The sequence below is a fragment of the Tupaia chinensis genome, unplaced genomic scaffold (genome assembly GCF_000334495.1).
Source record: "Tupaia chinensis unplaced genomic scaffold, TupChi_1.0 Scaffold000077_1, whole genome shotgun sequence".
NCBI lineage: Eukaryota > Metazoa > Chordata > Mammalia > Scandentia > Tupaiidae > Tupaia > Tupaia belangeri.
Window position 1 is genome coordinate 4,559,046 of NW_006159538.1, and position 12,439 is coordinate 4,571,484.

General features: G+C 50.7%; 1 protein-coding gene across 1 annotated transcript in view; it reads right to left on the bottom strand.

Moving 5' to 3' along the window:
* The window catches only part of SPON1 (spondin 1), a 304,441-nt gene extending 302,911 nt beyond the window's left edge, over nt 1-1,530 (bottom strand). Inside the window, exon 1 of the mRNA XM_027768691.1 lies at nt 1,152-1,530. The gene's annotated coding sequence lies outside the window, so the exon portion shown is untranslated. The remainder of the gene's footprint in view (nt 1-1,151) is intronic.
* Nucleotides 1,531-12,439: the final 10,909 nt, after the last annotated feature.

Consider the following 12,439-nt stretch of genomic DNA (forward strand, 5'->3'; position numbering starts at 1 on the left):
TGGCCACCATTCCGCCCGCCAGGTTCTTCAATGACCGGCTCTTCCCTGCTTGACAGCAGAGGTGACTTATGAAGGGGAGGGGATGACGGGACGCGCGTCCCGGCCGACCCCAGGTCAGGCCACACAGGCTTCCTGCCTTGCGCAGTGTCCTGTCTCCCACCGGTTCTGCTGGGGAGAATGTCTGCGGAGAGGCTCAGCCTAGGAGGGAGGCAGCAGGCCTTGGAGATGGAATCGGGGGTCCTCGGGTCGGTCCAGGCGACTGGCCTGAAATGCGCAGAAAACGCTCCCCTGCTTGGACACTCTCCCTGCGCTCCCGACACCCGCTCTCCGCTGAGCATGGTGCGCACCGTATCTCCCCGGGTTCGAGAGCCAAGGCCCCCTGGCCTCCAGCTAGCAGGCCTCGGAAATCGGGAATCGGTTTGTCTTTTGGTCTTCATCGGGTTCCCCTTCGCCGCTTCACGCCTGCCCAGAGCTCTTTGGGGATCCCGTTACCGCTGGGAACCCGTCCTGAAATTCAAGGTCCTCTCCCTCATCTCAGGCCCTGGGAATAATGTGGGTTCTTCCCAGGGAACCTTGAGGTGAGCGTCAGGCTTTTCCCCCCCTCCTCACAGCACCTCGGTACGGGCTGGGGAGAAGCTGAAGTCAAGGGGCCCAGCCAGGGAGCCAGAGTGGCCGTCCCGCCGCCAGGGGCCGGTCTGCGAGAAGCTGGTACCCTCTGCTTCACGGATGAAAGCAAGCGGGAACGCCGAAGCCACGACCTTGCCAGGACTCATCTGAGAGAATCCAGGCTCCACTCCAGAGACCTCTCTGGAAACAGGCGAGTCCACTCCCCTCGTTCAGACGGCCGGAGAGACGCAGGGCTCCCTTGCTGGCAAGCCGGCATGACGCGGGGTTCGGCTGCAGCCCCCGCTCGGAACCGCGCGTCGGGGCACCGCGCTGCGTCGCCTGACTGCGGGCCCCGCGACGGCCCCGGACGCCGGCTTGTGATCTGCGCCGAGCTCCAGCTAGAAGGGCTGAGGGCAGCCTGGACCGAAGGCGGCCTTGCGAGGCTGGGCCAGCCCCGTGCGCCTGGGGACCGCGCGCCCTCCCGCCCACCCCGCCCCTTCCAGGGACCAGGTTCAGCGCCCCTACCGCCACGCGGGGCCACTTACCGCGGTAGCTGGTTCACGGCTTGTAGAAGTCGGGGTCGCCCTCCACGCGGAGGCTGAACTCGGTGTAGCCCTCGCGCCGCGTGCCCTGGGCGCGCAGGATGCGGCTGCAGTAGCCCTCCGACTTGGGCACTTTGTCCAGAGTCTCGTCGGAGAAGGCCAGCGCTGCGGCCAGGGGCAGCGCCAGGGCCAGCAGCGCCGGACTCCGGATTAGCCTCCGGGGCGCCGGGGACAGCCCCATCCTCACAGGTCCCCAACTTTGTGCGCCGCCACCGGCCCTCGCCACGCGACTCTGCCTGAAGTGGTCCCGGCAAAGGAGAGACCTGGCGGAGCCGGGGCGGAGAGCCGGAGCTCGGAGCCGGTGCCCGCCTGGCTTGGCCGAGGCTGCGCTGCGCGGAGCTGAGCCGAGCGAGCCCAGCAGCGCGAGGAAGGGAGGGCGGCGGCAAAGGAGCGGGAGGAGGGAGGGCGGGTTTCGCCCGGATCCCCGAGCGCAGCGCTGTTTTGTTCCCGAGCTGGCGATTATCAGCGCGGCCGTGTTTATTTTGCGACGCTGGATTCCCAGGGTCTGGCGAGGAAATCATGGGATATGAGGAAGCCCAATCACTGTGGGCTCCGTTCCGTCACCAAGGGGGCTGCTGCCCCAACCCCTGGCTGCACCCTGGACCCAGGGGAGGAAGGGGTTGGAGGAAGAAGGGAAAGCAGAACTTTGGTGCGCCCCTTCTCTGTGCCGCCAGGACGCATCTGCTCGGCCTCCGCTCTCGCGCACACAGTGAAGATGACATAACTTCACTGCTTTTGTGGACCGACAGACCGAGGCAGGCACCGGTCGGTGCCCAGGGCCAGAGTGGAGCAGGTCAGACCGAAGGACGGGAAAGGAGCCGAAGGGCTTACCCACCCGGCCGCCGTGCACACTTCCGAGGGCCCACGCACGGTACATTGGGAGATCTATGGACAGTACCCTATAAAATAAGAAGGAAAAATGTTTAGGTTGAACAAAATATTTTGCTATATAATATTCATTTTTATACCTACACGGGCAGAAAATACAATTTGATATTGTTTTATGGAAGAAGGAGCCCCGAGAGACAGAAGAGCCTAAGGCCCCCTGAAGTCCTGACAGCCCTGGAAAAACAGTTTGGAAAGGTTCAAAGAGTCGCTGTATTTTCTTGGTTTAGATTATAGTTTAGGTTCTCAGTGTCCAGATAGGTTGGGAAGGTGCTGAGCCCAGGTGTTCGCTGAGTAGAGCCTCAGGTACCGTGGGGGGAGGGGTGGCAGAAGGCCTCAGGTAGGCATGATCTCCCAGCTTCCCTGCCACTCACCCATTGTGAGGCTTGGCAAGTTATTTAACCTCTCTGTGCTTGTGTCCTGCTCTGGAGGACAAGGGGACCTCGTGCGGGAGGGCAGGCGCTAATTACCCTTTTTTTTGGAGGGAGGCAGTGCTAGAATTAAGTAAAAGGACTCATATAAAGCCTGGTCTCCAATACTCCCTTGGCCCCAGTCCTTAGAGATGCCTTAGGCCCCTTCCCTCAGGGCACACAAGCATCCCTCCCCCCCCACAGGTGTTCTCAATAGCTTGGGCTCTTCTCCCCCTCCTTTCCCAGGGTTAGGGGAAGTGCCTGCCTTTAACAAGCTTCTCCTTTGCTGTCTGGGCCAGGTTTTCCTCCCTCACATCACTACAGACAGCCCAGAGAATCTGCATTGGAGGTCTCTATTCCTCCGGCCTCCCACTTCCTCCTCCATCCTGGTGCTGAGATTCTCCTTGCCACTGTGAACTGCCCACCTTCTCACAGACGCCATCTAGGAGAAAGCTCTTGCTGAAGCCAATAATGCTCTTTTCTCTGACCTGGCTTCTCTTGACCGTCCACAGCACTGGATCCAGTCGGCCAGTCTTCCTTATGAAGTGATACTCAGATCCACATCTGTGTCCTTAGTGAATTATCTCCATCTTTGGTTTTGAGTGCTGGGGACCAGGGGGAGCCAAACTCATTCATTCATTCATTCAAATCACGTGGAAGGTCCTCCATGTTCTCTGCGCTGGTATCTAAGATGGGCACTTGACTGGCCTTGGGGCAAAGACAAATGTTAAATAATCTTTCAAAGAATCTTTTTATATTATAATTGCTATGTGTGCTAGCAACTAAAAGCAACGGCTCTTGAGAGTGTAGTTATCTTTCAGGTAGGAATCTACAGAGATGGCTAAAATGAGACCCCTGTCTACATGGCGCTTCCTGGTAGCTCACGTATGTGCTCTTGAAAGTCCTTTCACCTACATCAACATATTCAGGTGGGCGGGCGTTGCATCAGGCCAGGATGTACAATAATATTTGATGGCTTATTGAACACTGACAGGAAAACCACCTGAGATAGGAGGCCCTTTTCTAATCTCCTTCCCCCATTTTCCGGTTAGGAAACTGTAAAATTGCTTGTCTAAATAACATGCCATGGGAGCAGGGGAAGAGGCAGGATTCAAAGGCCTGGCAAACACCACGCTGGGGGACTTGCCACTGGGCAGCATCGGCCCCATCATCTGGGTTATGACAGCAGGCTCGAACCAGCCCACGCACTCTAATCCCACTCCAGGAGCTGCGTTTTCCACGCCCAGTCCGGCTGTCACTTCAGACCTCTACTCTTTCCTCCACACATCAAATTCATCACCATAGCATCAGTTTCACCAGCCGACTACCTTCTGAATCTGTCTGCTTCTCTCCCACTCCTCTGCTACACCCCAGTCTGAATTACCATCTTGTCTCAGCCTCCTAATTGGACTGCCAGTCTGCTCACAAGCACTGATCTTCTGCACTGGGCTCAAAGAGCTTGTTTTTTTGTTTTTTGTTTTTCTTTTTGAGAGATTTTTGCTATAGGGCACATGTGCTCACCAGACAGACAGAAAGCAAGAAATCACTCCCCCAGGGGGGATAGTCATGGCACAATCCCTTCTCCATTTTCCTCTTGGGATTTTCGGCAGGCTCACATGCCTGGTGTGAGTTTCAAGCCACCAGGACTGGGACTCGAACTGCGGTCAGCCACATGAGAGTCCAGGATCTTAACCATCACACCACTTACTGGTTCCCCAATTTTTAAAAATGCAAAATTGGGACCAACAGATGGCATTGTGGTTACAGCACTGAACTCCCACATGGTCAACCACAGTTTGAGTCCTGGACCCAGTGACTTGAAACTCAGACTGGAGCAGGAATTGCATTGTGGTCATCCCCCCTGGGGAAGTGATTTCTTGTTTTCTGTCTCTCTGTCTCTGCCATGAGGGCACATGCCCTATAGCAAAAATATCTGTTTAAAAAAAATGCAATTTGAATGTCATCCCAGAGGTTAAAACCGTTTGCCAGTGTCCTTTCAGGACTGAGTAAAGGCAGACTCCACCCCACGGCCTCCAAAGCCCTGCTTGCCATGCACCTCATCTCTCGTGGGCTTCTGCCACCACCTCTGTGTGGTTTTGTCAGCTTTCCTACACTCTTCTCTCTGCCTCGAACCCTGCAATGCTCTTCAGTCTCTCCCATCCACCACCCTCAGCTGCCCAACTCCTGTGTGTCCTTCAGAGCTCAGTGCAAAGGGGTTTCCTCTGAGGAGTCCTTCCTGATTTCCCAGAGCGGGTCCTCCCCCAGTGCTCTCCTGGAACTTAGTACCCTTTAAAAAAATATATATTCAAGATTTATAATGACATATTCGTTTTTCTATTATTTAATTTATTCAGTGTCTGTCTTCATCACTAGTGCCTAAGCTCCTTACAGGCAGGGAATGCTGGATCCTCCATGCATATTACAGTGCCTGGATCATAGTACAGACTTGTAAACATCTGAATAAGAAGTATTTTTTAAAAAATTATTTCTTCCGAGAGAGAGAGAAAGATCCCAGCCGGGTCTGAATGCCATGCTGCATCCCTAGCCTCAGCCAGCCCTGATCATGGACACATGCATGCATGCCAGCCTGGTGTGCACAGGGAGGCTTTGGGACACACACCTAGACCTGCCCACGTGGTGCCAGCAGAGCGGTGATGCTACCACTGCACCACTGTCTGGCCCCTTTGCATAAAAAGTCTTTAATGATCCCACTCCATGGAGCTCTAACTCAGCCCAAGTTTTTCGAGTTGTCCTCCAAAGCCCTCTAAGATCGGATGTCTCTATATCCTGGTCATGCCTGGCCACAGCCCCTGAGTCTGAGCAGCCAGCTCCAGCTGGGCTCCCCGTGTCCTCCATCAGTCTTGCCACAGCACACTTGCTTAAAGTTTTCCTGTCATCTGAAAGGCCCTCCCTGCTCCTGCCTGTTCAAATGCTCCTTTGTGGGACGAGAGCCCACAGTGTCTCCTCCTCGGGACGAAGGTTCTTATTCTGACTATCGTGTTCCAATGATTGTCATGAACGGTTTCATGTGTCTATGCCTCATCTCCTAGCAATGAATCCAGTTTACTTTCTATTTAATTTCCTGTTCAGATGTTTTGTTCTGTTGTAAAATACACTGGACTTCAAGAAATCTCTTCCCAGTTTTGTAGCCTAAGGCAGAGCTGATGTTAGTTGCTAGGGTGTTGCTAGGGAAAGTCATTTAGCCAGGGCAGATAATTAACTTTATCAGTGTGTGTGGGTAGGTTGCAGGAAAGAAGAGCTGGGGGCTCCACTTTTCCAAGAAAAAAAATTTTTTTTCTTTGATTGGTAAGAAGTAAGATCAGCTGCTGCTGCTTATTTATTTATTTTTTTAAGAGCGAAGAGAAGATTAGTGTTTCTCTGAGTATGTCATTGAAACATGAGCATCATAGGTCTGCTTCAAACGCTGATTCAGAACCCCATCCCAGACCGATTGAATCTGAACTTTGAGCAAACTCATGCTCAAGTTTAGGAGAGACTGTCCTAGGGAGTGCCAGTCAGACTTGAAGAGCACAGGTTCCAGACGGGCTCCTCGCGTGTCGGCAACATGAAGCTGCCAGGCCTGTCTAAACCGCTTTGCACAAAGTTGGAAATAGTAATACCCATCTGGCCTACTTTGAGAAATAAGTGGGCAACTGAAATAGTAATTTGTAGACTTCAAAGTGATTCCCAAAAACAAAACAAAAACTGACCCACTAGTCTTACTCTTTTTGTTTAACAAATTATTTATTTAATTTTATTTCTTATTTTATTCTTCAATTTGATGCACGCTCACGCGCACACGCATGAAGGAGAGAGAGAATGAGAGAAAACTACCAGGTCTGGGACTGAAAGCCGGCCATGTGGGAACCCAGCACCTTAACCACCACACCACCTGCCAGCCCTAGTGTTACTCTTATTTTACTAATTTAGAACAAGAATTCAGGAATGTTAAGTCTTTGTTTCTCTAATTCTAATAGAGTTGAGTTGAAAGTTTTATGAGAAGGGATTTCTAGACAAAAAAAGCAGATAGACAGTGAAAGAAGGTGAATTGCACTGAGTAATCTACTTGTAATGTCATGAGGAAAAGTCAGGGAGCATCTGAAGTGACTAGCAAGTTTTGAGACTAAGTTATGGAAAAATATGTAAAAAGTAAAAAAAAAAACAAAAAAACAAACCTAAGAGCAAAAGACATTAACTAATTAAGAGATATTCCTTCACTAGCTGGTGTTCTGGGCATTGGCCAAACCAGACATAAATACATTACCTCTGGAATTCTGAAGCTGATTGGGTCCATCCTACAACTCCACCCAAGGCATGAGCTCCTCCATCAGCTCATCTCTCCAGTATTCTGGTCTCCATTCCGTTTTGTCCTTGCCTCTGCTCTCTGGAGCTGTCCTCTACCTGCTGTTGCCAAATCCAGATCAGGATCCTAGACTTTGCTTCAAGAGTTCTTCTTATTTTAAAATTTATAAATCCCAATTACACTTCCCTTCTCCTCCCTCCTTTCTCTACCATCTGTAGCCTCCAGTCCCCTCTCTTGCATCCACAGAGGACTCTGCAAGGGACTTACTAGCTTCCCACCTGTCCTGATCCATGTTGTAGGCCAGGAAGTCGAGCCGATGAAGTCTGAGCTGATGACGTAGCCATTGCTCCAAGCTTCCCTACTCCAGGCAGCGTGGCCTCCTTCTGTATCAACAGCCGTTTCCCACAGAAATACTCAGAATCGTAAGCTCCCAACAGCCAGCTCTCCTTTACTTCCAGTGCTCCCACTTCATCACCCCCTTGCATTGACTCCTCTGTGTCACCTTGTCAATTTCTTCCCACCTTACCATGTCTGGATACCATGCTTGCAAATTTTAACCATATTTTCACCAGTACCCTTCATAATCTCTCTTCTCTCCTTTCTATAACTTCCCTTCCCACCCAGCCCCCCAACCCTAGGTCTAAGCAAAACCATGTAGCTGTCCCAGACTTCTGAGCTCTGCTGCATAAAACCAACTGCTCTTCTATTGGGTTGTCAGAAGTTGTGATGTATTTTTCTATCTTCTTCAGTGCAAAAAATACACTGACTTTTCCAGTGACCCAATACGAAACTACAGACTTTATCCTTGACACAGTTGTTACATGTATTCCTCATCGGTTTCCTTCTCTATTCTTCCTAGGGCCTTATCTCTTTCTTTCTAGTCCTTATTATTTTTCACTTTTGTTATCTCACTCTTTGGGGGTGGGGCAGAGACATGAGAGTAACATGTTCTCTCGATGTCATCCCCCCAAAAATAGAGGATGGTAGGCATGAACTTTGTCAAATCCTTGTATCTTCTTCAAACCAAACTCTGACCAAACACACACACACACACACACATTCTCTTCTTGCCTCAAAGGAAGAAGGATTTTTTTTTTTTTTGAGAGGTTTTTGCTTAAAGGCGCATGCACTCACCAGAGAGACAGAAAACAAAAAATCACCCCTCCAGGGGGGATGGCCACACTGCAATCCCTTCTCCTCCATGCTCCTCTCGGGATCTTGGACACACACACACACACACACACACACGCCTGGCGTGAGTTTAAGCCACTGTGTCCGGGACTCAAACTGCAGTCGACTACATGGGAGTCCAGTGACAAAGCCATTACACCAACTGCTGGTCCCAGAAGGGTTTTTTGATACCTTATTTTGCAAAGCTGATCCCTTACCTGTGTTCTTGTTCTCATTCTCTGCCTTCCATTCAACACTGATCTAGCTCTTATTCCCCTCCCTCTTTTGTTTATATTTCCCTCTCTGTTCATGTCCTTGCCTGCAGACACAGGACATCTCCCCCATCCCGGAAGAGGAGCTGGAGTGGGGGTTGAGGTAGTGCCAGGCAGAAACCCGGCCCTTTCACGGACCCCCTTTTTTACCATATCTACCTGGCTATTTCTGCTTCCTCCACTTCCACTTGTTTCCCATGCAGTGTAGTTTGTAATCAGCAGGTTGCGTCTCTTAAGGAAACCGCTCTGACAGAGGTCACCCAAGAACTCCTCATTGCGTAGCTGTTGCCTGCATTAAAACAGACAAAAGCCATAAGTGAGGGCACAGCCACATAGAAACTCGCCGCTGGGAGAAGTTAAAGGACAGGAGAGCTTTCAAGGTGTAGATCTGCCCCCAACTTGGAGACATCTCCGTCTCCCTGCTTTGGTTTGTGGATTAGAGAGAACACTGTGTCTGAATGCAGCGTCGCAGGCCAGGTGCAGCTGGGAGCCGCTCCCAAGTGCACGCCCTTGTAAACCTGGCCACCCACAGGTCCTAGACACAGTCCAGTTCCCTCTGTGGTTCTCCCGCTACCAACCTGATCCAAGAAAAGCCATCTTTTTGAAGTTCTGGCAACTTCGTAGTCTGGACGACATGACCATGGCACACTACTGCCACCTGGTGACAGTGAACTGCACACACTGGTATTAAGTAAGGACTCTCATAAGGTCACCTCCTTGAGCCAATTTTAGACTAGATTATTTGCTCTTTGAGAACAGAGACATCCAGTTTTCTCTGTTTTTTTTTTTTTTTTGAATAATGCGCCTGCATGAAGTAGGTGTTTGGGGAATTTCTTCACTCATTCAGCAAGCGCTGATTAGCTAGGAGGAGGTAATACAAGAAAAATAAAACACAAGTCCTGTGTTCAAGAGGCGTTAGAAAGAGATAAGAGAGATATCCGTAAAACAAAGAATTGTATGGAGTATTTTTTTTTTTGAGAGGTTTTCGCTATATGGCGCGTGCGCTCGCCAGACAGAGAGAGACATAGAAAGCTAGAAAGCACCCCCCAGGGGGGATGGTCACGCCGAAATCCCTTCTCCTCCATTCTCCTCTTGGGATCTTGGGCACGCACGCACAAGCGCCCTGCATGAGTTCTAAGTCACTGGGTCCGAGACGTGAACCACGGTTGACTATGTGGAAATCCAGCAACATAGCCATTATGCTAACTGCTGGTTCCCTGGAGTGAGTATTAATGGAGGCACAGAGAAGGAAGTGACTAATTCTGCCCAGGTAAGGGTAACAGGTGAATAGGTACTCAACACCTACGAAAAACAGAGAAGAACTTGTCAGCTGGACACAGGGGAAAGGTAGTGAGGCAGAGAGAACAGCTCGCACAAAGGTGTAGAGGTCTGAAAAGGGAGGCCGTGTCCTCGGTATGGTAGGATGGCCTTTCCAGGATGCTGTGCGAAGATGGAATAAGCCGTGAATCTGAGGCAGGGGTGCATGTTGAGAGGCTTTAACACAGTCCAGAGGAGAGCCATGAAGTAAGGCTGGAGAGGAAGGAGGTAGGGTGGAGAAGACGCAGGGCAAGACCCTGTGTAGGGAAGGGAGTCAAGAATGGCCCTGAGGGTTCCCACCTGGGCCACTGGTATGGACCGGGAATGGTGGTGTATTCATCCATTCAAGAAAAGAAGGACAGAGAGCTCCATGCCCAGGGCATGGAGCAAGGGGGAGGGTGTGAGAGGACATATATTCAGTTGTGGATATGTCACATTGGAGGAGTCTTGCAAAGGGAGGCTGCAGTGGACTGTCAAAGACAGCAGGATTCTAGCTCAGAAGATAGAGGAGCTAAAGGCAGGGACCTGGCAGCTGGTTCTGGGTGGACCTCTGAGATGCTCTCAAAGCTCGAGCGTCCTGTGTTGCTTCTCCTCAGCTTTATGCTCTGACTTGCACACCAACAGACCATTCGATGAGCGGGCTCTTGTTAGCATGCTACTGAAAACAGAATGATCTTGTGACCCCTGCCTGGCTTACCAGGAGACACATGGGTGTCTGCAGTAGCATCCTAGGGTGAGCAACAGGTGTGGGATTCTGGACTCTGTAATGTAGAAGATGCAGTACGCCCTGGTCTTGGGGAGCTTCCAGGGCTTATTGGATGACAGCTTCTTGGCTATATATAAGTTTGGGTGGAAGGGAGGCATGGAGAGAGGACAAGAGAGGAGAAAATGGGCCCACACTCTTTTAACTTGATGAGAGAGGGACAGAAGGGAAGGAAAGAGATAGCATAAAGAATTCAAAATGAGGAAGAAGAAGCCATGAAGTAAGACTGGAGAGGAAGGAGGTAAGGGTGGAGAACTGGCCACAAAGCATACTGAGTGCACAAAAGAATAAATAGAAGTACCCAAGAAAGAGCAGAGGCATGATGCCCCCATCCTGTTTCCACAATCAAGTATCTGTGTGCTGCAGTAACCAAGGCCTTTTTTGCCTTCCAATAAACTGTGGCTCGTTTTGCTCCTCTCTCAGTGCAGAAAATCCAATTGCTGAAGGGTCAGGTTTACCAGTTGGATTGAGGCTTTAGATACGGCACCATCCCATGGCTGCTTCACATGTACAGCCCTGAGCACAGGACTTGGTGGGGGAACACAAGTCAGCCCCTCAAACTCATTTCTCTGAGAAAAATAGAAAACTGGTGCTGAGCATGGAGAGAGCATAAGAATAGAACACATGGGACCACCAGTTTGGCATAATGGCTGTGTCTCTGGACTTCCATGTAGTTGACCATGGTTCGAGTCCCAGACCCAATGGCTTAAACTCATGCTGGGTGTGTGTGTGTGCATGTGTGCCTCAGATTCCAAGAGGAAAATGGAGAAGGGATTGTGGCGTGGCCATCCCCCGAGGGGTGATTTCTTACTGTCTTTCTGTCTCTCTCTGTCTTTCTGGTGAGTGCATGCGCCCTATAGCAAAAATCTCTCAAAAAAAAAGAATAGAACACATTCATTCATTTATCAGACAGTGGGGACACTGACAATGCTGACTCTATTATGGGGACCCTAGAGGATGTGAGAACATGCCTCCTGTCTACAGGGCTGGCAACGGTTTCAGCTGACAGCTTGTATCATGCTACTGTGGGCCTTGCAAGCTCTGGGTGCTTCACACATAGGGGCTCATCTCCTCTTATGAGCTGGGTACTTTGTGCAAACTGAGGCTAGGTGACTTGCTCACCCAACATCACAATCTGTGTGAGATCCAAAGAAGATCTACAATAAGATTCTGGTGCCGAAGACCAAGACAATGGTCTCTGTTTCTCACAGTGTCCCCAGAGGGAGAAATCCCCACAGGCTAGGGTGGTCCAAAGGTTTCAGGGAGGCAGTAGAGCTTGACGGTTGGGCACGAGTCAGGGAGAGGAGAAAAGACACCCAGTGTGGACTGGAGGAGCAGGGAACGGTGGTGGGTAGTGAGGGACCATCCTGTCCGGAGCTGGTTTGTGGGAAGAAATCACAGGAAAGCCACTGTGCTGGAAGCAGGGTTGTGATGGAAGCAGGGTTACAAAGAGCCTGTGGTATTGGGGTTCCTCTCCAGAAGTTTCCAATATGAAATGAACTCTAATTCTCAGCCCAGTGCGTTTTAATGTGGTAGCACAGAAGCCAGAAATCAGTGCATTCATTCATCGTGCCCCATTAACTCATTACTCTTGCATTTCACTTCTGCCTCTGTTTTCTCGTTGTCCTTAACAAGGCCTGGCATCTCAGATGCTGACCTTTTAGAAAGATCCTCATGCGAATTGTCAGTCCCCTTCCTTATCCTTGAAAATGCGGCTCAAATGGCACCTCCGTGGAGCCTTTGCTGACCGCCCTAGGCAGGGCTGTCACTCCTCCATGCTCCTCCTTATAGCCGTCACAGCATTTATCACAGGTGGTCGTCATCTATGTGTGTCTCTCACACACCCGAGTCCTAGGAAGATGGCACTGTTCATTGTGTCCCTAGTGCCTTGCACAATGTCTGGCACAAAGCAGATGCTCAGCAAGTTGTCTGGCCAACAGATGAATGAACCAACAGAGTGACCACCATTATACTGGAAGGAGCATGAAAGGATCGTTGGGTTCAGACCTTTATCTTTTTTTTTTTTTTTTTTTGGGGGGGGTTTTTATTGGGGGGGCGGCCGCTGGCCAGACAGACAGGGAGAGACATAGAGACAGAAAGCGAGAAATAAC